Below are 22,174 nucleotides of genomic sequence, written 5' to 3'. Positions count from 1 at the left end.
GAAGTTTCCTGGATGTTTGCTTTCCTGAGGAAAGACCTGGAAGAAGGGGGTGAGCCCTGGACTGGGGAGCCTGAGGGTCAGTCTCGGGAATACTTGCCCGCCTTGGGCGGTGGCCTCTCTGTCCTTTGGGAGAGGCTCCTGTCTCTGGTCTCGAGCCGGGTGTGTGTGGTGGTGTGGGTGTGATCACCGGGGCTGGGGGCACAGGGAGGGATGGCATGACCTCTAGGAGGCCCTAGTGCGGCGGAACGCTCAGCTCTCCTACTCCTTCGCTGACAGACCAAGCTGCAAATCAGGAATTTATTAGGAGCTGAGACTCATTTCCCACCCTTTACAGCCCTGACGACTCAGAGCCAGACTCTGGCAAGGGGCTTCCTCATGGTTTTAATTAGACAATTAATTTTTTATTGGGTCGTTTGATTTCCGGAGCCGATTCCACTCTCCCTCTTGTCTCCCACCTGCCTCCCAGCTGTGAACAGCCAAGGGGAAGCCGGGGGATTTGGGGAGGGTGCAGAGGAAAAATCCGCTGTCTGCCCTGAGCTGATCTGGGAGTCAGTGAGTGGGGAGGGGGTGGGAATCCCTCTGCCCCCCTCAGCTGGTCCAGCACCAGAGATAGTGTCCAGAGCTCAGCCCTGGGCTTGCGGGGCTGCACAAAGGCATTCCTAGCTACTCCCCCAAGCTGTTGGGCTAATTAGTAACATGGGGTGGGAGCGGGGGTAGGGAACTGTGCCCAAAATACCTTAGCAGCATTTCTGCGGTTAATCCTGGCTGTGCTCGGAGGCTGTTTACCCTCTACCCAGGGATTAGGAACCTGTTTGAGTTAGAAGGGCAGAGAGAGGCCAGGGCCTCTGTCCTCCACCTGCTTTTAGGAGCTGGGGCAGGGACCCTGAGCCAGCAGGGAAAAAAGAGAGAGAAACCTGTCTCTAATCTATCTCCCTTATTGATTTCCCTGCCGCCCAGCTGCTGGCCTGCTTTTGAATCTCGATCCTCTCCCCTCCTGCCTCACCCATGGACGCTGCCCTCGTCGTCAAGTAACAAGCTGGATTCGAAAGGTGGGGAGGAAGGAAGGAGGAGGATGTGGTGCAGTGGGGATGAGCCCGGGTGTAGAAGGGTCCCCTGCAGGTCATAAATGTTCTCTTGGAGGGTGGGGAGTCCCCGCCCGAGATTCCTGATCATCTCCATCCTCCAACCCAGAAGGAAGAGAAGGCTAGACTCAAGGAAGAACTTACTCATTTTCAGTAGCAGAAACAAGCAGCTCCTTCTTTAGAGCTCTGTGATAGGGCAAGGCCAATTTCTATTGACAGCAACGTTGCTCAGAGGCCTTGAAATGGAATTGCGGGGAGTGAGGGGACTGTTTCCTCAGGTGCCCTGTTGGTGGGGACATTGTCACTTGTTGTCCTGGCACAAGGACTCCTGAAAGTGTGCAGTCACACGCGCTGACCTAGCCACTCAGAGCCTAACTGACAAGCGTCTGCAGACACAGGACTGTGCTCCGAGGAGCCTCTGGGGACAGGGCTCTGGGGTCCTCGTGGGTGGAACAAGCCCCCCAGAAGAACAAGCCAGGACACCATTCAAAGAGGGGAGCTCCGGTGACCCTCCCCGCCATCCACCACCTCCTCTCGCATGAGCGAACCCCAGCGTTAGGGCACGTTGGATCCACCCAGCACCACCCCTCACTGGCCGGGAGAACATAGACTTCCCTTGGGGCCCAGGACTGGAAGAAATAGGAGTGCATATTTATACTGGGTTGTGAGGGACACAAAGATAAAAGGACCCAGAGATCAAAGAGCCCCCAGAAGCTCGGTGTGCAGACCTCTGGGTCTAGGATTTGTTCTGTAAACAGATTTCCTTCTCCTTTGGGGAAAACTCACATGGAGGGATCCCTCCCTTAGGGCTTGTGGTGGTTCCACGCTGGGAGCAAGGGGACAGCCTGAGGTGGGCCTTGTTGGGACACAGGCCTGCCTCCTGCTGGGGCACATCTCTGACTGCCCAAGCCGTGCAGAACTCCACAGAAGAAAGGGACAGGAAAGTTGTGTACATGCCGTGGTGGGTGAAAGGCAGAACGAGCCCAGATCATCCATTGACATTTGTGCTTCCATGCGGCTCCCAGGTCGAGAGGGTTCAGACCTTCCACGACTCAGGGCGCTGGGTTAAGGAGGGTGCGTGGAGATCCTGAGCTGGGCAGTTCCGGGCCATAGAGAACAAAGGAGCTGGGTGTACAGGCAAACCTCCATCAGAGAGGTCGTGTGTGTGTGTGTGTGTGTGTGTGTGTGTGTGTGTGTGTGTGTGTGTGTGAGCCTGTGGGTCAGCATCCATCCGTAGGGAGCGGGGAGGGAAAGAAATGATGAAGAGAATAGGAGAAAGAGAAGAAATAAAAATGAAGGCACTGAAACAGAGAGAGCAAGCTAACAGACCCACACAAAGAGAGGCAGAGAAACACTGCAGGAGCCTGGGGACCAGGCAGCAGGAGGCGGGGAGGGGAGAGCCTCTGGAGGGTCAGCAGTGAAAACAATCGGCCAGGCTTCTGCCCGGGAAGGTGGGCAGGAAGGCAGGGAGGGGAATGGGTGGCAGAGAAAGCCCCCCCCCCTTGCCGGGTAGGGCAGAGGAGCTGGAACCTGAGTCTCCCAGCTCCCAAGCAATCAGCCTTCTCCCCCTGCCCTCGCCCTGAGCCCAGGGCTGAGATTGACGGGACTGCAGCTTCTCTGGGTCTGGGTGGATTTGAATAATTAAGTCATCTGGATTCTTATGATTTACCATTTTCAGTGATAAATAGACAGCGCCCAAGCCAGCCAGTTGGCAAAACTCTGGCTGCTAGTTATAATTTGTCAAGCTGCCAGTAGATTCATGTTTCATGCTAATGGAGAGAGACTCATTGACTGGGGGAGGCGGTGACCCGGTCAGCTCTTTCCTCAGGCACCCCAGAGGTCGAGAGGTCGGGGGGAGAAAGGCCGGGCCGGTATGGATTTGCTGTAAGGGTCAGTGTAATTTTATAATAATTCAGCGGGTACACACGCTCTCGAATACAGAGAGAGTCATGTATGCGGAGATATGTTCGGATCTGTGCACCTGCCCCGCCCATGCACCTGCTCCAGTGCAGGCGTCTGGGCCCAGTGCACACAAGCCTGGTGCTGAAACACTTGTCCAGCCCCCTCAGCTCACTTGCACATGTACACCCTGCTGTCACCTTCAGGCATGTGATTATACCAAGGCAAACCTGCAGACCTGCTCAGACACCCAGAGAAACGTATCTCCCCTCACCGACAATGCACACCTCAAAGCTGGGAAGATACCTCTGGGGGACCCCTCTGACCACCACCCCAACCCCTTTATTTCAGGGCTCTCGTGTCTGCCGTTCCCACTGCACAACTCTTGCTCCTTTTCTAACAGTCTTCCAGTGAGGGAGACAAATGAGCCCTGGAGCCGTCCTATTTTCCAACCGGCTGGGTCTGGGTAGCCGGAGTTGGGAAAGCACGGGCTCGGAGACGGGGCATATGGAAGGCGGCAATCAAAATCCAAACTTTCTTTTCCATCAGTTCATTTATTTATGTATTTGTCCACATGCACTAAAGCCTCACAGTGGCAAGAATCTCATTACTGACCGTCATGAAAAACAGAGGTAGGGACAATGCTTCGCACATAGTAGGTACTAAATAAATATCAGTGGCACGAACGGCTGCAGCTACTGGTTGATTTCTCGACAGAACAAACTACTCATTTCCCTTCTCTTCCTCCGCCTCAACAAACCTTTTTCATCAGAGAAGGCCAGAGAAGAGGTGTGGGTCTGGGTGAAGCCCTCCTATTCCTTGACTTGAGAAATCTGGGCCTTTGGCGTGATAAAAAATGCTAATTTTATACCAACAGAAGCCATCCGGTCTCAATTTTGACCCCCAAATGCCCTTAAAATGGATCAATGAGCAAGGGAGGACTGAGGAAGGAGCATCTGTCCTCCCTCCTGCCCAGAAGAGAATTTGAATTTGCTTTGAGTGTGTAGCTTGTGAGCAGGGCCAGAAGCCGCAGCTCATTACCATCGGCAACTTTAAGGTTTGGCGGGGGCGTGCGGAAGGATCAGGGGCCCGAGGAGAAACATTGCCTTTCCGTGTCCCCCAAAGCCCCTAAATGAGAGAGAAAAACACAATAGCGAGCCGAACAGAGCAGAGACCGAGGCAGCAAGGAGAACCCCCAAAGACAGAAGCTGCTTCCAGCGTCAGGCTCAGGCTCGAGGATGCAGTCGCAGCTCTTGGCTCTGCCCGTGGAGATTCAAGATTCCGGATCCTGCGAAGTGAATTGGGTTCCCTCCTTCCCAGCGGGGCCAGGCTGGGGTCAAGGAGGCTGCTCTGGGCAGACAGTCTGGAACCCCTCCACCAAGGCCTGGAATAAGAGGCCTCCCTTCTTTGGCGAGCAGAGGTGGATGGCGGCGGCAGGCCCGGCTAATCAGAGGCATTCCTTGGAGAGACAGCCAAGAGCCAGAACCAACCAGTTTCTCCATTCAAGGGAAAGAGGACCCCTAAATGCATCGGGAATAGGGAAACAGGCTTTGCTTATTTAATAGTTTGAGGCTCTGACCTGGTTTCACTGACGTCATCCCACCTGCACCAAGGTGAGCTCCTGCAGGCCCTCACTCACCCCGGGAGAGCAACAGCCTTGGGGGCACCAGCAACTCCACCCCTATGGGCAGGGGCAGGCCGACTGTGGCCTGCAGATGGGTGAGGTGGGGAAGGATTTTCTGGGGTAAGCCACGGGAACGTGAGGGCACTAATCATGATTGATACAGATGTGTCGCTTCATCCCGCACTTGATTAGCAAAGCTTCCTCCCCATTTTGCCTCTCATCTTCCGTTCCTAATATTTGCATCCAGGTAATGAACTCCTGAGGTCAGGGCACATGTTACCTTGTCTGAAGGTCTCAGAGCAAAGCCTCTGAGTACGAAGACAGTACAAGAGCCCCAGCCTGGACTAGATGAAGAGGGAGAGAGAAAGAAAAGGAAAAACAGGAAGAAGGAAGGAAGGGAGCAAGTGGGTGGGGGGGTGTGGAGAGAGATAAAAGAAGGAAAGGAGCTTGAGAATGGGGAGGAAAGCTAACAGAGTGATGCTAAAATTGGCCGGTGGTTTGAGGGTTGCATTTTCAAGGCTTATGCTGCCCTTGGAAGATGTGCTGACCTTAGCGACCTGCCCCATCCCACTTTGGGGAAACAAAGGAGCTATCTAATTGGCTTTAACTGGGTGGTTGCCGCTGGAGCACATGGACGGGGTGGGGGAGCACAGGCCCAAGAGGCTGCAGACACACAACCATCCCAAGTCAACCTCCTCTACAGGCTGAATCTGAAGCCATTTTGCCAATTAATCTGTGTGTGTGTGTGAGTTCCGTGAAATACACTGCAGACCGAAAGTCCGCTTGCCCCAGGAAGGCATGTCCTCGTTCTCTTTCAGCGTGCGATGCTTTCTTTGGTTCCTCCAGCATCTATAAACCTCACACCAAGCTCTTTATAGATTAATCCAACCCCTTCTGGCATGGAGAAATCCCTTGCCCTGGAAGGTAGCTTTCTGGGGCAGGGATGGAGATAAGTATGGCAAAGGAGGAAGATTTTTCTTCTCACCAAGGAAGAAAATGAAGATGTCCTTCCCAGAACGGACCGGGCCTTATCATCACCCCTCTCTCACCTGCACACATACAGGCAGGCTAACCAAAGTGCCAGAAGAACCCTCCAGTGCAAAGGGTTCATTTGACACAGAGAACAAACTGAGGCCCAAGGTCACAGAGCCAGAGCATGGAGAACAAAGCGGCCCAGTCTGCAGACAGAGGAGGCAGGTCAGGAGGCAGAGCCAGGGTGGGTCCGCGACTCACCCCTCTCGAAACTGCTTCTTCTGCTTCCAGCACTGCTTTGGGAGCCACATATTGACCTGCAGAGCCTCAAGGCCAGCCCCAGGCAGGTGCGGCTGCACAATGAACTCCTCCAGCTCTGTCAGCTACTTCGGAGAGAAGTGAGTCTCAGGGGGCTGGCCTCCGCCTCCACCCCTCCTGTGGCGCCGGCCTGCAGCCTGCCTGGGGTGGGCACTGGAACCTGGGAGGTCAGGGTCACGGCAGCCAGGATACCTGGGAGACCCCGCCTCAGCCCCACTGGGCCTCTCCCCGCTCACCCTCCTCTCCGCGCCTTTCCTGCCACTGTTCCTCCCATCTAGACCCCCTTTCTGTTAACCCTGTTCCCCCCTCTTTCCTTTCTCTCTGTATATTTCTCATTTTTCCTTCCTTCGTTTGCCTTCTTCCTGCCCTCCCTCCACTTTTTTCTCCTCTCTTCCTTCTTTCCTTTTTTCCTAGCTTTCCTCCTTTCCTACCCGTCTCTCTTTCTCCCATTCATTTCTCTTTTATTTTTTTTAAAACTTCTCTTTCTTTTCCTTCCCTTTTCTTTTACTTTCTAGCTCCTTTCATTCATTTGCTTTTCTTTTCCTTCCTTCCTTCCTTTCTTTCATTCTTTCTTTCTTTCATTTCGCCTTTCTTTCCTTCTTTCATTTTTCCCTTCTTTCTTTTCTTTCTCTTTCCTTCTCTTCTCTCATACAACAAACTAATCTTGCTTCTTCATTCCGTCCTTTATCAACATTCCTTCATTTCATCTCCCTCCCCTGCTCTCTCCCGAGTTCCTTCCGCTGCCCCCAGTATTGGGGCTTTCTCGAATTTTCTCTTCCCTCACCAGTCGTTTCTCTTTGTTGTTCTCAACTTTTCCAGTCCTTTGTGCTGTTTCCTCGACCTCCTTTCCATCTTCCATTGTTTCTAAATCCTCTCTCTGCAACAAGCATAAGGCATAAAAGTGCCCCCTCCCCAGGGTGGGGCTTCCGTCCTGTGCCAGCCTAGCCACCCTTCATGCCATTCCTTCTCAACCTCCCTCAATGTGGGGTTCAATTTCAAGGGCCCAGGAATGGGGCTGTTCCCTGCTAGCTGAGAAGTCAGGGCTAGGTCCACAGCTCCCCACTACAGGCTTAGGAGACACCTGCCAAACTGTTGTCACTCCATCAATCCTAGTAAAAGAGAAAGGGGAAGAGAGGAAAAGAGTAAAAGAGAGACAGCTCCACAGACTGTGTGTGCGTGGTGTTGGGGAGGAAGGGGCAAAACGGACTGGATTCATCAAAGAGGGAGGGGGCAAAGTCCAGAACCAGGCAACTTCTCTTAGTGCACCCAGAGCTGGGGGCAGCCTGCAAAAGAAACCCCAGTCGGCTCCCATGTTCATTTTGGGATTGGGCAGGATGAGACCTTCCATCCAACTCCTCTGGGCTGGAGAGGTGCGCAGGGCCTCGGGATGGGAGGAAAGAAAAGGGCTTATATTTGAGTATCAGTTGCCTTTACATCTACCCCTCGACACATCCCTCCCGAGGCCCCCGCCCTGGAGGCCTCCGAATCCCTAGGCGGTGCCCCCTGCGGCCCTCCTGGACCTCTCAGCTAGGCGGGCCTAGTTCCAGGGCTCCCTCGGGAGCAGTGCCGGGGCAGCCCCTGGATTACTCACAGCAAAACCTCAGGCGTAGTGAAAACAAAGGCCTGGGAGGATTGGCCGCTCTTGACCAAAAGATGTGGGCCAAGTAGAGGCCAGAGACACCACTTGCTCGACATGGGAATTTTCTCTCCTGGATCCACAGTCCCTCTCGGCCCTTTCCAAGAAGCCGTCCAAATGCTGCAGCCGCCTCCTGCCTGGCTCCTCAGGCCAGACCTGCAAACCTCAGGCTCCACGGAGACCCTCCGCCCAGGCTGGGCCTCCCTTTCCGGGGCTCCAGAGTTCCCTTGGCCCTGCCAGTGCACCTGCCGCGGCCTCGACCCTCGCCCGCTTTCCCAGACCCCGCAGGCCAGCCCCCGTCCCCGCCTTGGACTGCCCACTCCCGCAACTCTCCACCCGGGGTCCCCAAGTTCAGTCGCGCCCTCTGAACCAACCCTCTTTGACTCCCTTTTGAAGAGCCTCCTCCATCCCTTCCTCCCGGGACTTCTCTTGGGACGGGGGGCAATGCCAGACCCGGCAAGGGGGTAGGGGGCTCTTTTCCTGGCCCTACTGCGGGAGCTGCAGGAAGTTGGAAGGTGGTTGCGCTGGGGCCGGGGAGGAGCCCTCCCTGAATTCCATCTTAGGGCAATGGGTCTCTGAGTCAAATTGGAATTAAAAGGAGAAGAAAAAGAAGAAATTCATGTCACTCCTAACTTAAAATCAGCCAAAGGTCCCGGGGCAGCAGGGGCCCCAGGAGGTCCCGGGCTGAGGCTCTGGGGCGATACCCCGCCCCCACCGCGGCAGAGTCGAAAACTACTATTTTCGGCTAGTACGTCTCTCGCTTTCCTGGGAAAGCCCTTTGGGGATCTCCAAGCGTCTCTAAGAGCTTGCTGGATGAGCAGGTTTGGGACCTGCCCGGGTTTTTCTACATCCGTAATCAGCCCTGATTGGGAAACAAACTCATCCTTCCTTTACTATAAGAAGCAGGGGGCCCTCCCCCTCACTTTAAACTTCAGAACCCCAACTCTGCTCCCTTTTCCGTCTCTCTTCAATAAACTTTTCTGAAGTTCCCGCAAGTTGCGTTTGGGGAAAGAAGTGATCACCCTCAGACGCTATGGGTCTCTAGGCCCCCAGTTTCTCCCATCCTCTCTAGTTTCAGAAGCAACACTCCTCGTCCCTCTGCCAGCTGCCACCTTAGTCCCCAAACTCGGGGGAGGAAAGCTGCTCTGGTCCCACTCCTCTGATCAGTGGGGATTAGTATCTGCCAGCAGGGGAGCCGGGATGGAGTAAGGAGAGACAGAGATGGGGAAAGGCAGATTGCTTTCAGGCTACAGCGCACCCCTCCCGGACCCAGCTCACCTGCTCCAGACGGGTTCCTCTTGATTTTTATCCACTCAAAAGTTTGTCTTTCTCTCACACTGTCTCAGGAGGTGCGCAAACTCGGCCGTCGGGGTAGGGTGGGCGCCCCTGAGAGCGCAGGCGCCTGATTCAGAGCGAGCCCCGGGGAAGCGGTACTCGCGTGCATCTTCCCCAAGGTGGGGGCCCAAGCAGTAATCCGGAGGCATGACACTCAGGCGCCCGGGGTACTGGGTCAGGCTGCCAGCCCGGGACTGCCCGGGGCCGATTGGGCGCTATAGAGGGAGAAGCCAGCGGGATCGGGCAGGCTCGGGGAACTGGAAGGGGAGGACCCTGGGTGCCTGGCGACGTCTCTCGCTTCCTCCAGTTTGCGCCCTCCCGGGTGTGTCCCAACCCACAACATTCCCTCAACCCGTTCTGGGGCGACACTCAGGGCCCGGACTAGGCAGAGAGGGAGGGTGAGGGGACGAAGTGACCCCTCTACTTAGCCCCTCCCCAGCGCCCGCGCCACTGCTCCCCGCCCCCGCTTCCCTGCCCAGAGCCAAGGGACATACAGAGAATTGCAACTAGAAATTCGATCTATTGGTACGAGGGACCACGTGGTCCGGGGATGGCCAATGACCAGGCCGCCCGGGATGAGCTAATAATGGAAGCAATTTGTAACTTTCAGTAGCTCTCTAGGCCTGGGTACCGGAGGGAGGGAGGCGGGCGGAGGTGGGGAAATGGGTGACCCCCAGTCCTTCCACCCTCCTCATTCGTTCAGGGCAGCGGGATCCCCGAATCCTCCTTTCCCCCAACACGCATGCACTCGCAGAGTCCCGCACCCACTTCTGTCCGGCAGCCGCTGCCCCAGAGCAAGGTAAGCGGGTCCTCCATCCCTCAAACACCCCCAGCCCCATCCTTTCTGGCACCTGCAAAAAACGTCCCTCTTCTTGCCCCATTAGACAATTTAAATCCGGTTTTGTTTTTCTCTTAGTTGAAAAAATATAATCCTTTTGTATTTTTTCGTATAATTTCAGATTTGTGGAAAGATTAAGTTCAGATTAATATACTTTACTTGGAGGGTTAGTGGTACTTTTGGGATCAATTTTATATTCTGTTCTTTTGGAGAGGAGCATTCTACTTAAGGAGAGTTTGCAGACGACTTACACCCTATGTTTTTGCAAGTTTCACTTTTCTGATGATGTTAAGTTCGTGCCTTTCTCCATCCCATCTTCCAATTTCAATATTTACAAATAATCAGTTAACATATTTCAAGTTTATTCGTTTGTTTTTTTCCTCCGTCACTAGTTTTTCAGCAGTTACTGAATCGACACGATTTTGTTTTTTCTCCTGGTGTGGACCAAGCGTTAGTTTTGTGTTGATTTCTCTTTTTGTTTTGTAAATGAATTTGTTGTTTGGGAAACTGTGGGAGTGTGAATGAGGTCTCTTTTGACTCATGCGATCCCTCCTATTTTAAAGAACAATTGAAGTATTGTATGCATTGTCTTCAATTTTTGTTGATGTTAATCTTTCAACTTTGATGTATTTTACCTCCTTTTAAAACCTGACCTGTTCTTTAAATTTAATCTTTTGTGTATGTTAAACCATCTTTAAAGTTTTAATTTTATAAACGTCACCATTTTGTACATTTCCTTACCCTTGTTCAGCCCCCTTTGCCCTCCTGCATCCTCCATCTCAGACCTCCCACCCCTAGTTTCCACAGTTCCCAGCTTCAAATTCGATTCACCCATCCAGGCAAGGTGGGACGCCTGGGAAGAAGAAAATGTCCTACTTGGGTCAGAGCTTACACTCGAGGTTCTGGTTCTGGGCACCTCTAGTCCGACTCCCCAAGCCAGCAAATTCAGGGAAAGCAGAATTTCTGTTTGACTTTTTAGTTTGGGACCAAGCTCTTTCTCCTTGGCTCTATTCTGGGGAAGTCTTTGGTATACAGAGTTGAATTTTTAGTTCTCATCTTGTCCCTGAATTCTAAGAAAAGTACCAGCAGATTTTTTTTGCTCCCTTAAATGTAAGCTGCTGGCTCGGGGTCAGCCTGTTGGGACTCTTGCCTCCTGGGAGAGGATTCCCAGAAGGGAGACACAATGTTTAGTCCCCTCTTTTATTTCTAATTAAGGTGGAGGTGGCAGGGGTTGGGGGACCCCATTTTGACCTCCAGCTCTGGCTTTGAACGGACACAAAGAAGGAGAGAGAGCTGGCCTAGGGACTAGATCACTTTGGGTCAGTGGGATCCGGTTTAGGAGAGTTTGCGGTAAACCCCAGCTCTGAGGACATTCTAGCGACACTGTGAAGTAAATCATCAAAATGGTGTGATGTGGTTTCAGCCTATTCAGATTCATCGCAGGTACAAAACTCAAATGATGAGAGAAATCTGCTTCCCAAAGATCCGCCTCTGCTGACTTTGTCCGTTCCTCTGAGGGAAACAGCCGAACTCGGCAGAAGTAACACTGCCACGGCTCCTCCCCGCTCGGTCCCCAGCTCCGTCGTCACATTGACATTCTGGGCACATTCGGCCCAGCCCCCGTACCCGCTTCTCCCAAGTATGAATCTAAATTACTATTAATAAGGGGCTGCTCCAAGTTAATTGGCATTCAAAGAATTCATTTCAATTTGTTAATATTAAATGAACGCTCTGCACTTTAGCTCCTTTCTTCGCCCTGGATTCCCAGATGAGTGATGGGAAGTGGGGGTGGGGGAGGAGGAAGAGGAGGGTTTTATTTCTGATTCCAGCACAGCCACTGCCGTGCCTCCTGGGGTGGGCGGGGCCGTGAGATCCAGGTGCAGCGGGGGCCTGACGGGGGACTGGCTGATGGTCTTTTCAGGTGAAATTCATCTGATCCCGCTGGAGCTGTCGGGGGAGGGCAGAGGGGAGCTGCAACTCTTGCAAGTGAGCGTCTCATTCTTATATCCAGAAGAGTCAGTTGAGGCTCTGAGAGCTTAATCCCCACTTCAGGTCACACATCTGGTAGTTGGGTCTGCGTGGCACCAAAACCATACCTGGGCTGCCTGCAAGGCACAGCTCTCCAGCCCGGTCTCACCTTCCCTTCCTATAGTTCTGGCCGTCCTGCTCCCCCTTATTTGTGGTCACGCTTAGTGACTGGGAACAGGGGTTAGAGAATGAGGTGCGACTGAGAGAGAGAGTGGCAGGGGGGCAGTGGCAACAGAAACTTTTCTCACATCCTTGTGAAGAAAGTGGATAGAAGGGTAGTCTTTCTGGAGGAAGCCTGCTATCACTTTCCTGGGGCTCTGATCTCGGGGTGGATGGTGGGACCTCATTGGGAATCACTGTTTTCTGAACTGTGGACTCTAGTTCTCCTCTGGGAGGGGAAGAAGAAGAGGGCGGCTCGGCTGGGGGGTTTGAGCCCTGGATTAAAACTGCTATAGTTGTCCACTTAATCCTTCTCTCCTTGTTCTGTGAGGGTAGAGAACCTCCGAGCTGGACAATCCATCTCCTGGCTGCCAGGTGTGGCCAGAGGGGAATGTGAGCCGAGTAATGTCATCAGAGCCTTGAGACATTGGGTAAGTTCTCCTTTTCATGAGCTGGACCGGATGTGCCTGAGACTGAGCTTTGACCATGCAGTTGAGGAGAAATCCCTAAGAGAGGGCAGAGCAAGAGTAGAACAGGAACCCAAGTTCCTGATGGACCAGGTGGAACAGAGCCACCTGCTGTCTGGGACTGCTCCCTTCCAGACCGTTGTGACAAATAAACTTGTTTTCTATATGTGGCTGTGTTTGGGCCCCCCCCCCTTTTTTTTTTTTTTTTTTTTTTGCGATACGTGGGCCTCTCACTGTTGTGGCCTCTCCCGTTGCGGAGCACAGGCTCTGGACGTGCAGGCTCAGCGGCCATGGCTCACGGGCCCAGCTGCTCCGCGGCATGTGGGATCTTCCCGGACTGGGGCACGAACCCATGTCCCCTGCATCGGCAGGCGGACTCTCAACCACTGTGCCACCAGGGAAGCCCGGGCCCCTTTTTTTAATAGCAGTTTTGCTATCATCCTTCCTAATATACCTTCCCACCTGAGGACAGAGATGGAGGGGACCTTGGAGATCATCCTATTCTTGGCCAAGTCCCTTCATGTCACCACAGGGGCCTGGGTATCTCCCATCCCCACCCTCACTTCAACCTAAGGAGCTCAGCAGGACACTCATGTTAGATGTTGGGTTGCTACACAAGGTTTTATTTGAAGAAAGGACCCTGTGGTTAAAACGAGTTTGAAAACCCCTGAAAGTTCAATCCCCTCCCCTGTTTTTTTAATTACAGCCAAGGCCCAGAGAGAGGCAGTGACTTGCTTAAGGTCACACGCTTAGTTTTTCTGTCACTTTCGGAATCCCATATGGGGTTCTCTAACCACCATATCAGCTGCCTTAACAAATCGCAAGGACAGAAAGAACCCAACCAGGCAGGGGGCCTGTGTCTCCTCCAACAAAGCTCTGGGATAGCCAGGCCATGTTTCCCTGATTTCCCCTGGGTCCCTCCAGTTGGATGTCTGCCTTGGAGACCCGCCTCCCTGGGCCTGGAAACTACCGGGCTGCACCTTTGCTCCAGCCGCCTCCTTACCCAGATGGTCAAATATGCAAAGCAGAGCTGGGGCCAGAGCCTAGCTCCCTGCCTCCCTCTAGTCTTTCCACATTTGTATCTCCCTCCTCCCCCCATCCAGCCCCTTCCTAGTAGCCCACCAGGGAGGAGAAGGGGGAAAACTGTCATAAATTTCCCCTATTTATACAAGAAGACAGAATGTTTCTCATGCCAGAAAAAACACAGAGAGGGAGCTGTCAGGGGAGAAGGGACCCAGCCCCATACCTCTGGGGCCAATTTATCTTCCTGAGTCATGGCTTGGGGACTACCCTAACACTGCCTGTGTGACTTGCAGGCTTTGGCTTGGGGGGCAGCCAGGACAGACTGTGCCTGGGCTTTGTTTGGTCTTCCTGCTCCGTCTCCGTTTCTCTCTCTCTCTCTCTTTTTAAAAACAAGTTTCTTGAGATATAATTCACATACTGTACAATTCACCATTGAAGTGTACCATTCAGTGGTTTCAGTATAGTCACAGATATGTGCAACTATCACCACAGTCCATTTTGGAACATTTTCATCACCCCTGAAAGAAATCTTATAGTCTTCAGTTACCACCCCCTTTTACTCCTCCATACCCTTGCTGGCCCTAAGCAAACACTGATCTGTGCTCTATTCCTATAGATTTCTCTCTTCCGGACTTTCACATCAAGGGAATCATATACTATGTGGTCTTTTGTGGCTGGCTTTCACTTAGCATAATATTTTCAAGGTTCATCCGTGTTGTAGTATGTATCAGTGCTTCATTTTTTTTTTTTTTTTTTTGCGGTACGCGGGCCTCTCACTGTTGTGGCCTCTCCCGTTGCGGAGCACAGGCTCTGGACGCGCAAGCTCAGCGGCCATGGCTCACGGGCGCAGCCGCTCCGCGGCATGTGGGATCTTCCCGGAGCGGGGCACGAACCCGTGTCCCCTGCATCGGCAGGCGGACTCTCAACCACTACGCCACCAGGGAAGCCCGCTTCATTCTTTTTTGTGGTTGAATAATATTCCATTGTACTTTTGTTTACCCACTCTTCCATTGATGGATGTTCGGGTTCTTTCTACCTTTGGGATATTATGATTCTCCCCTAACTCTTATGTCTCTAGACAGCCTGGATCACATAGAATGAGGTCTGTGGGCAAGAATGGATGTGTCTTAGATGAATGGATAAAGAAGATGTGGGGTGTGTGTGTGTGTGTATGAATATTACTCAGGCATAGAAAAGAATGAAATAATGCCATTTACAGTAACATGGATGGACCTAGAGATTATCATACTAAGTCAAAGAAAGACAAATATCATATGATATCGCTTATATGTGGAATCTAATACAAATGAACTTTTTTTTTTTTTTTTGCGGTACGCGGGCCTCTCACTGTTGTGGCCTCTCCCGTTGTGGAGCACAGGCTCCGGACGCGCAGGCTCAGCGGCCATGGCTCACGGGCCCAGCCGCTCTGCGGCATGTGGGATCTTCCCGGACCGGGGCACGAACCCGTGTCCCCTGCATCGGCAGGCGAATTCTCAACCACTGCGCCACCAGAGAAGCCCCCAAATAAACTTATTTACAAAACAAACGGATTCACAGACAGAAAACAAATTTATGGTTACCGAAGGGAAAAGGGGAGGGGATAATTAGGGGTTTGGGATTAGCAGATATACACTACTATGTATAAAATAAACAACAAAGTCCTACTGTATAGCACAGGGAACTATATTCAATATCTTGTAATAACCTCTAATGTAAAAGAATCTGAAAAAGTATGTATATGTATATATACATATATTTGTATGTGTATATATATAACCTAATCACTTTGCTGTATACCTGAAACTAACACAACTAACACAACATTGTAAATCAACTATACTCCAATAAAAAAAATGTGGAGGCATAAAAAAAGATATTAGTTTTATTGTTAATTATTGATAACAATAAAAATTGAAATTATTACTAAATAAAATAATAAATTACAAAATAAAACCTTTGGTTGTGCAAAAAAAAAAAGAAGAATGGGTGTATCTTATACGTGGGAATACCCAATATCCATGAAAGCAGGGTCTTGGGAACATGCCTTCTTTTGTGTTAATTACACATAATAAGCTGGAATTTTCCTCCCTCTGTAAGTTACTGAGGGGGCACTGCTCCTTCCATTCTCTCTTCATTCTTTTCTTGTTGCTGTGCTCCTCAGAGTTGGGGACTCAGAGCCTTCTCCAGGGGTTTCAGAGACACAGAGTAGATGAATGGATGTCTTCCCACTGGGGAAGCGGTTCCCTGAGTCTGGTCTCCAGTGATCCTCCAGTATCTCACAGTTGAAAGAAGGTCTGTGGAGGCTCCAAGGTCTGTGGGAGGTGTGATGGAGCCTAGAATGCAGGCCTCCTGCCCCCCCCACCTCCTTGCCTGGTGCATCTCAGTGTTGCAGACAGGCTTTGAGCTCCACCCTCCGCTCACCTAGCAAGTATGCACAAAGCATCCAGGGAACCCAAGAGACACTGCCCCTTCCCTCATGAACCTTGCAGTTTTAGTGGTGAGAGTAAGATAAACACAAGTGAGCAAAATAACGGCAAGTTCTGCAAACATTTGCTGAATGAATGAATGAACAAATGATGTACCTATTATGTGCTCCATAAAGAAAACGTAAACAAAGCAGAGTTGTCAATCACTTTTGCTGCCACCAGCTTTTCCAGTCTGGAAAGCAGCACTACTTCTCCATCCCTCAGAGGGGATGGTGTGCAGACAACGAAAAGCATCAGCTAATAATATCTACCAAGTATTGGACTAGCCATGTACCAAGGGAGTAATATATCTCACTGATTTTCACTCTTTTTTTTGTTTGTTTGTTTGTTTGGTTTTGCCTTGTCGCTCGGCTCACAGATTCTTAGTTCCCCAACCAGGGATTGAACCCGGGCCACGGCAGTGAAAGCACCGAGTCCTAAGCACTGGACTGCCGGGTAATTCCCTTTCCCTCTTTGAATTAGGTATGATTATCCCCATTTTGAGGATGAGAAAAACTGACTCAAAGAAATGAAGTAACTGTTTGAAATCATGTTGGTAGCAGTAAGTGGCACATTCATACTGGACTCTGGGATGGATTTGTTTTTTATTCCCAGGTCTCCACGACAAAGACAGATACATTTCTTTCTGAGGCCCCAGCACAGAGGAGCTGGCCGCCCTCCCCTGTCCTGCCCTGGCTCGGCCCCTCTCCTCCCTTTGCCCAAAGGCAAAGTGGGCTGAGATGGAGTTGCCAGCTCCTCTCTGGAAGCTTGTGTCCACTGGCTATACCTGCCTCATGGGTAGGAGGGGAAGGACCAGTTTTGCTTTCAAAAACCTTATCCTTCCAGCCCATGCTGTGTGGGAGGGACCACAAGAGGCCTGGATGTTGTCAAGCAAAGGCTTGAACCAGCCAAAGAGACGATGATGTTGACAAGAAGGGGACCTCAGCAAGGCAGATAATTAGAAGCTGACGACTGACAGCCCTTTAGCGTCCACCCGCCACCCCCCACCAACCCCTGCTCCATCAGGCACGTACACGAGCTTGACGACAAATAACAAACTTTAACATGTTTTAATTTTCACATGCATTTGTTCACTTCTCAGAGCAAACATAAGATGCATCCAAGGCTGGGCTTATTACAGAAAAAAAGTTTCTGAGACTAGAACCCAAGTGTCCTGCTCAATTTCACGTAATGAAATTTATGTAGGGCTGACTATGGACCATGTCCTCTGTTCACTATTTCATGACTATTAACTCATCTCTTTTCCACCACCATACGAACTAGGCATTAGTATTCTCCACGTACGTTTTTTAAGATGAGGAAACTGAGGCATAGTCGTGAAGCATCTTACCCAAGGTCACACAGTCCGCAAATGGCGGGGCAGGGATTACGAAGCCATCGCCCAGCCCCAGAGTCTGCATCATCGCTCCGCCAGGTGGGCTTGGCGCAGTGACTATACTTGGGAAGTCGAGTGTGTTTTCCTGTCTGCCTCCCTCCCCTTCTCCAGTCTTTATGGCCCATTGGAAAAAGCAAGGCAGAGCTGTGGCTCCCAGGGTGACTATCCTTCAGCTGCCTCCTTGGCACTGTCATTCTCGCCTCCCGTCTCTTGCCAGGGGCTCCAGCCGGGAATACCACAGACGGTTTGCTATGGATGAAGACTCCTCTGGAGAAAGCTCACAGGAAGGCTGCTGTGAGAAATGAAGTCCCTTGCTGTTTCCCCGATTCCTTCATCAAGAGGAGCTAAATGAAGTCACTGCACATTTGAACGGGGGCCATCAAAGCGCAGCCTCTGACCAGTTCAGAGGCAGACGTGGGCTTGGACGGCCAGTGACTGAACGGCGGCGGCATGGAAAATCTGAGGTGCTGGATGGTTGAAATAAAGCTCCTGTAGGAGGGTTATGTGTGCTTCACTCAACAGTGCTCCCCGACGGGGGCCCAGGGTGTACACCTGAGCTGTGAATAGGCTTGTCCATTTACCGGTTAGCCCCTTATTTATTCAGTAAGTTCTGATTATGTACTTAAGAGGCACCATGCTCGGTGTATAGGATGGACAAGACAAAATCCCCACCCCACAGGGGCTACAGTCTAGAGAGGGGAGGCCGGAGCAAGATTACAGTGATCTGTACCAAGTGCTCGTGTCGCCACTTGACATCACTACCCCCCAAAGCTGCCCTCCTCCTGGCCTCTCCCTATGCTCAGTGTAGCCCCCTTCCCTCCAGCTTCTTTCTGCCTGGGTCCCATCTTCCTTCTGAGCTGGGTCGCTGTTGGGCTGCAGGCAGTGACAAAGGTGGCAATAAAGCAGCAGAGTTAAGGCCTCAGTGTCCTAAGGGAATCCCAGCTGGAGCAGGCTGGGTGATGTGGTTCGCCGCCTCTGTTCTCTGGGCCACCCTGGCCCTGGAGGCTGCCCTGTGCAGACGGCATCACCTGGGCTCCCGACTTCCCATCTGTGGTCGGGCCTGGCCAGCACGGGTCCTGGCAGGGAGGGGAGAGAGAAGCCATGGTATTTGTCTCCCTGTCCCCTGCCCGCCTCCCTGCCACCGGCCTGCCTGAAGTCCTGGCAGGGGCTGTGGTTCCCCAATGGCCTGGGTGGCTGCTCTCCCCGACCCCAGTTTTGTTGGCACCATTTCAACCCTTTTGGTACCTCATCAACCCTGAATGGTTCCCTTAATTCCAACTATGCCTTGAAAATTGTCATGTCATTAAACTCTCTTCAGTGGAGCCCTTTTGAATGTGTCACGTGTTTGCTGTTGGGACTCTGACTGGCTCACCTGGGTGTAGGTGGGGGAGGGCGAGCAGGCAGGTTGGGGCCCCAGGTGAGCTTTATTCCTCCTCTTCTCCAGGGGCTCCCCGTTGGAAGAGAGAGGCTTTGGACCAAGGAACGGGGGACAACTCTTTACGGACGGTTTTCACTGAAGGATGAGGAACCACCGCCTGTAGCTCCCTGGAAAGCAGAATCAGGTGGTGCAGGTCAGGGAGATCAGCTCGGTGGCTTGTGACCCCCTAGAGGGGTGGGATAGGGAGGGTGGGAGGGAGGGAGACGTAAGAGGGAGGAGATATGGGGGTATATGTATATGTATAGCAGATTCACTTTGTTATAAAGCAGAAACTAACACACCATTGTAAAGCAATTAGACTCCAATAAAGATGTGAAAAAGAACAAAAAAAAGAGGTGGTGCAGGAGGGCTTTTGGTTGGGCCAAAGGGAAGGATATTACAACTGAGGACCGACCCTGTGGTGGCCTCTGACGACACTTCCCAGCTCCTTAATCCCTCCAAGTGCCTGTCCTCATTTTACAGGTGAGAAACTTGTGGCTCAGAGAGGGAAAGAGGGAGCAGAAAGGAGCTTCACTCCACCTCGGTTGCTCTGTCAATCAAAGAGAAGCCTCACTTTGTGATCAAGGGCTTGGCAGGGTGACAGGCAAATCTCCGCTTACGTGTCAGCATAGCACTGGAATCTGGCGCCAGACTGTAAGAATCTGAATCTCGGATCCACCTCTTACTAGCTGTGTGATCTTGGGCATGTTACTTGACCTCCCTGTGCCTCGGTTTCCCCAGCTATAAAAATGGGGCTGATAAAAACAACACTCCCGGAGAGGGTTGTGGAGACCGTGACGCGATCTTACGGTTATGAGGTCCTTAGGAAGTGCAGGCACACGGTGTAACACTATGTGTAAGTAATTAAAAAACTGAGCCTTAAAGGATTGAAATACTATAACTGCTATGACATGAGTGAGCCTCAGAAACGTGCTAAATGAGATAAACCAGATGTATAAGCTAAAAAAAACAAGGAGCCCTAAGCTTTCTCTTTATGTTCTACCCCCCGCCCTCTTCTCATTGCATGCCTTCCCTGCCTTCTCCCCAAGGTCCTGAAAAAGGGTGAACACCTACCAGGAGCCCATTGACAGGTCTGTTGATTCCCAAGCCCTCTGTGAGCATGATTTGCTCTGCCCTGCCCCCAGATGTCACCATTTTGGAGACAGCAACAAGGACCAGACTCGGTTGGGTCATCCACGCCAGGTCCCTGCACCCAGTGGGATCAGCTTCTATGCGTGCACAACGGCCTCTTCCCTCCAGCTCCCCTCAGCTTCCGGAGCGGCAGGGGGCCCGGGAGCTCTTGGTAACAGCACATTAAGCCCCTGTTTTGTGGGAACTTTAATTTAAACACAAATTAGAGAAGGCAAACGACTCTGGCAGCCAGATAAGCCATCCCTGGAGAGCAAGGAATAAGCCCAGAGAATCAGCCGAGGTAAGGCCTGAATCTAAACTCTGTAGATACCCAGAGGCCTGGCACAGGTGGAGGCTGGAGGTCCTCAGTGAGGAACCCTGGAAGCCCTACACCCCAGCTGCCCTCCTCTGGGCTCCATGCCAGCTGCCGTCTCCTCCATTCTCTATATTTCCTTTTTGCAAAATTCCAGCCCGACTCCTGATTCCATCACTCCCCGCTCTCACCCTACTGTTTTGGAGAACTCCATTCCTATATTTTGTTTCTCATCCTTCTCTGTAATCCACTATTCTGAGAAAGTTCTGCTTGTTATCTAACCTCTATCTGCTCTATTACAGTTGGAGTCTAATGTATCCTGTTTAGTGGTGGTTCAGGGGGCTTCTATTCAGGAGGCAAATGTGGGGTAGCGGAAATAACCTGAATGCTAAAAGGCCTGTGTTTATTTCTCTGGGTCTAGTTTTCTCATCTGTACAAAGAGTGTGTAAGAGGGTCTCTAAGCCCCTGTGAGCTCCAATTTTTCACAGGAGAATTGGAGGACAAGAACACCCCAGGAAATCTCTATTGTTCTATAACCCAGGAATTTCCCACTGTTCTAGAAACGCTGTTGGATATTGGGGGTGGGGTGGGGATGGGGAGAGCAGTCAGCCTGTCTATGCCTCTGTGGGCGGGGTCTCCGGGCTCTGCTTCCACCCCTCCGCATGCAACCCAGACCCAGGCCCAGCCCGGGCCCGGGAGAGAGGCTGCCTTTCCAGTTCTGTCAAGGCCTGCTGAGCCCAGATCTGTGGGGCTGTGGCGCTGAGATGTTGTCACCGTCCCCTGGGGTGGAAGTGACATATGTCCCCTCTGTCACAGCACCTGTGAGGGTGGCTGAGGGATGGCAACCCCCAAGAGGGCGGAGTTGCACCCTCTCCAGCTGACCTTGAGAAATCTTCTTATCCTGCTTTTTGGGGAGATTTAAAGTGAAGGCTGAGGAGGGACATCATCACAGCCCCAATGCCACCCCACCCCCGCCAAACGGGAAGCCGCTGTCTTTTGGAGAATGTAAAAGAGCACATCTTGGCTACAGCAAGAGGGAAGAGAGTCAACCCACAAGTAGAACTTTCAGGTTGGGTACTGGAGCAGACTGTGACCCCAAGAGGTCATCCAAAAGGGAAAACCCATGGCCCTTGGTCTCAGAGGGTATCAGGGAGGCCTGGGTCACTGGCAGGGGTGAGGGCAATGACCCCGAAGCCCGTGCCAGCCTGTGACTCAGGAGTCAGAAGGTCCCTGTGATCGGCATAGAAGGACCTTGGCATTTTCTCTGGCCCAAGGCCCTTAGACAGAGGTGAGCAGCTGCCACTGGGGTCCGGGGCCCAGCTGCGTCCCCACCTTGCCCTCCTTCCCCCTCCCGTGTGTCTGGCTGCCCCTGGAGCCCCAGGCCTGTCCGCCATCTGGGCAGCTCAGAGGAGAGCCCACTGCCAAGGGAATGCCAGTGTTGATTTATAACCCATAACCTTGGCAGGCTCGGCTGTGTGCCCGGAACCTCCTTTGCTCAGGAAAGAGGCGCGCCTCTTAAAGGAGCAGTGCAGTGGAATGCGGGGAAGTCCAGGACAAGTGCTGAGGCAGAGAGGGGGCTGGCGAGGACCGGTCCCACCCCTCAGGACTCTGGGTGACTGTCATTCCCTAGGGAAGCTTCTCCACCGACAATCACGTCCCTCATCATGCACTTCTCTGTGGACTTAGCCCAACTCTAACAGTTTAGTTTGTTTAACCTCAGTCTCTCCTCATAGACTGTCAACCCCGTGAGGGCTGGAATCAGAGCCGTTGTGTTCATCCCTGGATGTGCGGCACCCAGCACAGTGCCTGGCACGTGACAGAGGCTCAGGAAGAATTTGTCAAGCACAGAGAAGAATAAATAAATGAAGGTCCCTGCCCATGAGGTCTGGAGAGGACCACAGCCTTCCTGTTGCCTGGCATGGTTTTCAAGACCCTGCACCACCGGCCTCCACCCCCAGGACTTCTCCCTCCAGACCCTGCCCCACTTCTGTCATGTCAGCTGGGACCAATGGGGCCAACCTGTTACCCGGATGCACTTGCCTCCCCCATTTCCATGGGTCATATCTACCAA

General features: G+C 52.3%; 1 long non-coding RNA gene across 3 annotated transcripts; it reads left to right on the top strand.

Moving 5' to 3' along the window:
• The first annotated feature begins 9,444 nt into the window (after positions 1 to 9,444).
• On the top strand, positions 9,445 to 18,828 carry LOC114885903. 3 transcript variants are annotated; one of them, XR_003791210.1, is made up of 4 exons: positions 9,445 to 9,665; positions 12,228 to 12,322; positions 17,460 to 17,706; positions 18,687 to 18,828. It is a non-coding gene; the product is annotated as an uncharacterized LOC114885903 (long non-coding RNA). The 3 variants fall into 3 exon arrangements; XR_003791208.1 differs by lacking the exons at positions 17,460 to 17,706; positions 18,687 to 18,828 and adding an exon at positions 14,760 to 14,785; XR_003791209.1 differs by lacking the exons at positions 17,460 to 17,706; positions 18,687 to 18,828 and adding an exon at positions 11,626 to 11,690 and having other exon boundaries at positions 9,503 to 9,665; positions 12,228 to 12,542.
• Positions 18,829 to 22,174: the final 3,346 nt, after the last annotated feature.

Source organism: Monodon monoceros, unplaced genomic scaffold (genome assembly GCF_005190385.1).
Source record: "Monodon monoceros isolate NGI ecotype Baffin Bay Population unplaced genomic scaffold, NGI_Narwhal_1 Super_Scaffold_6, whole genome shotgun sequence".
NCBI classification, from domain to species: Eukaryota; Metazoa; Chordata; class Mammalia; order Artiodactyla; family Monodontidae; genus Monodon; species Monodon monoceros.
The sequence above is the reverse complement of the archived record's forward strand: the minus strand, read 5'-3'. Positions and strand labels throughout refer to the sequence as shown.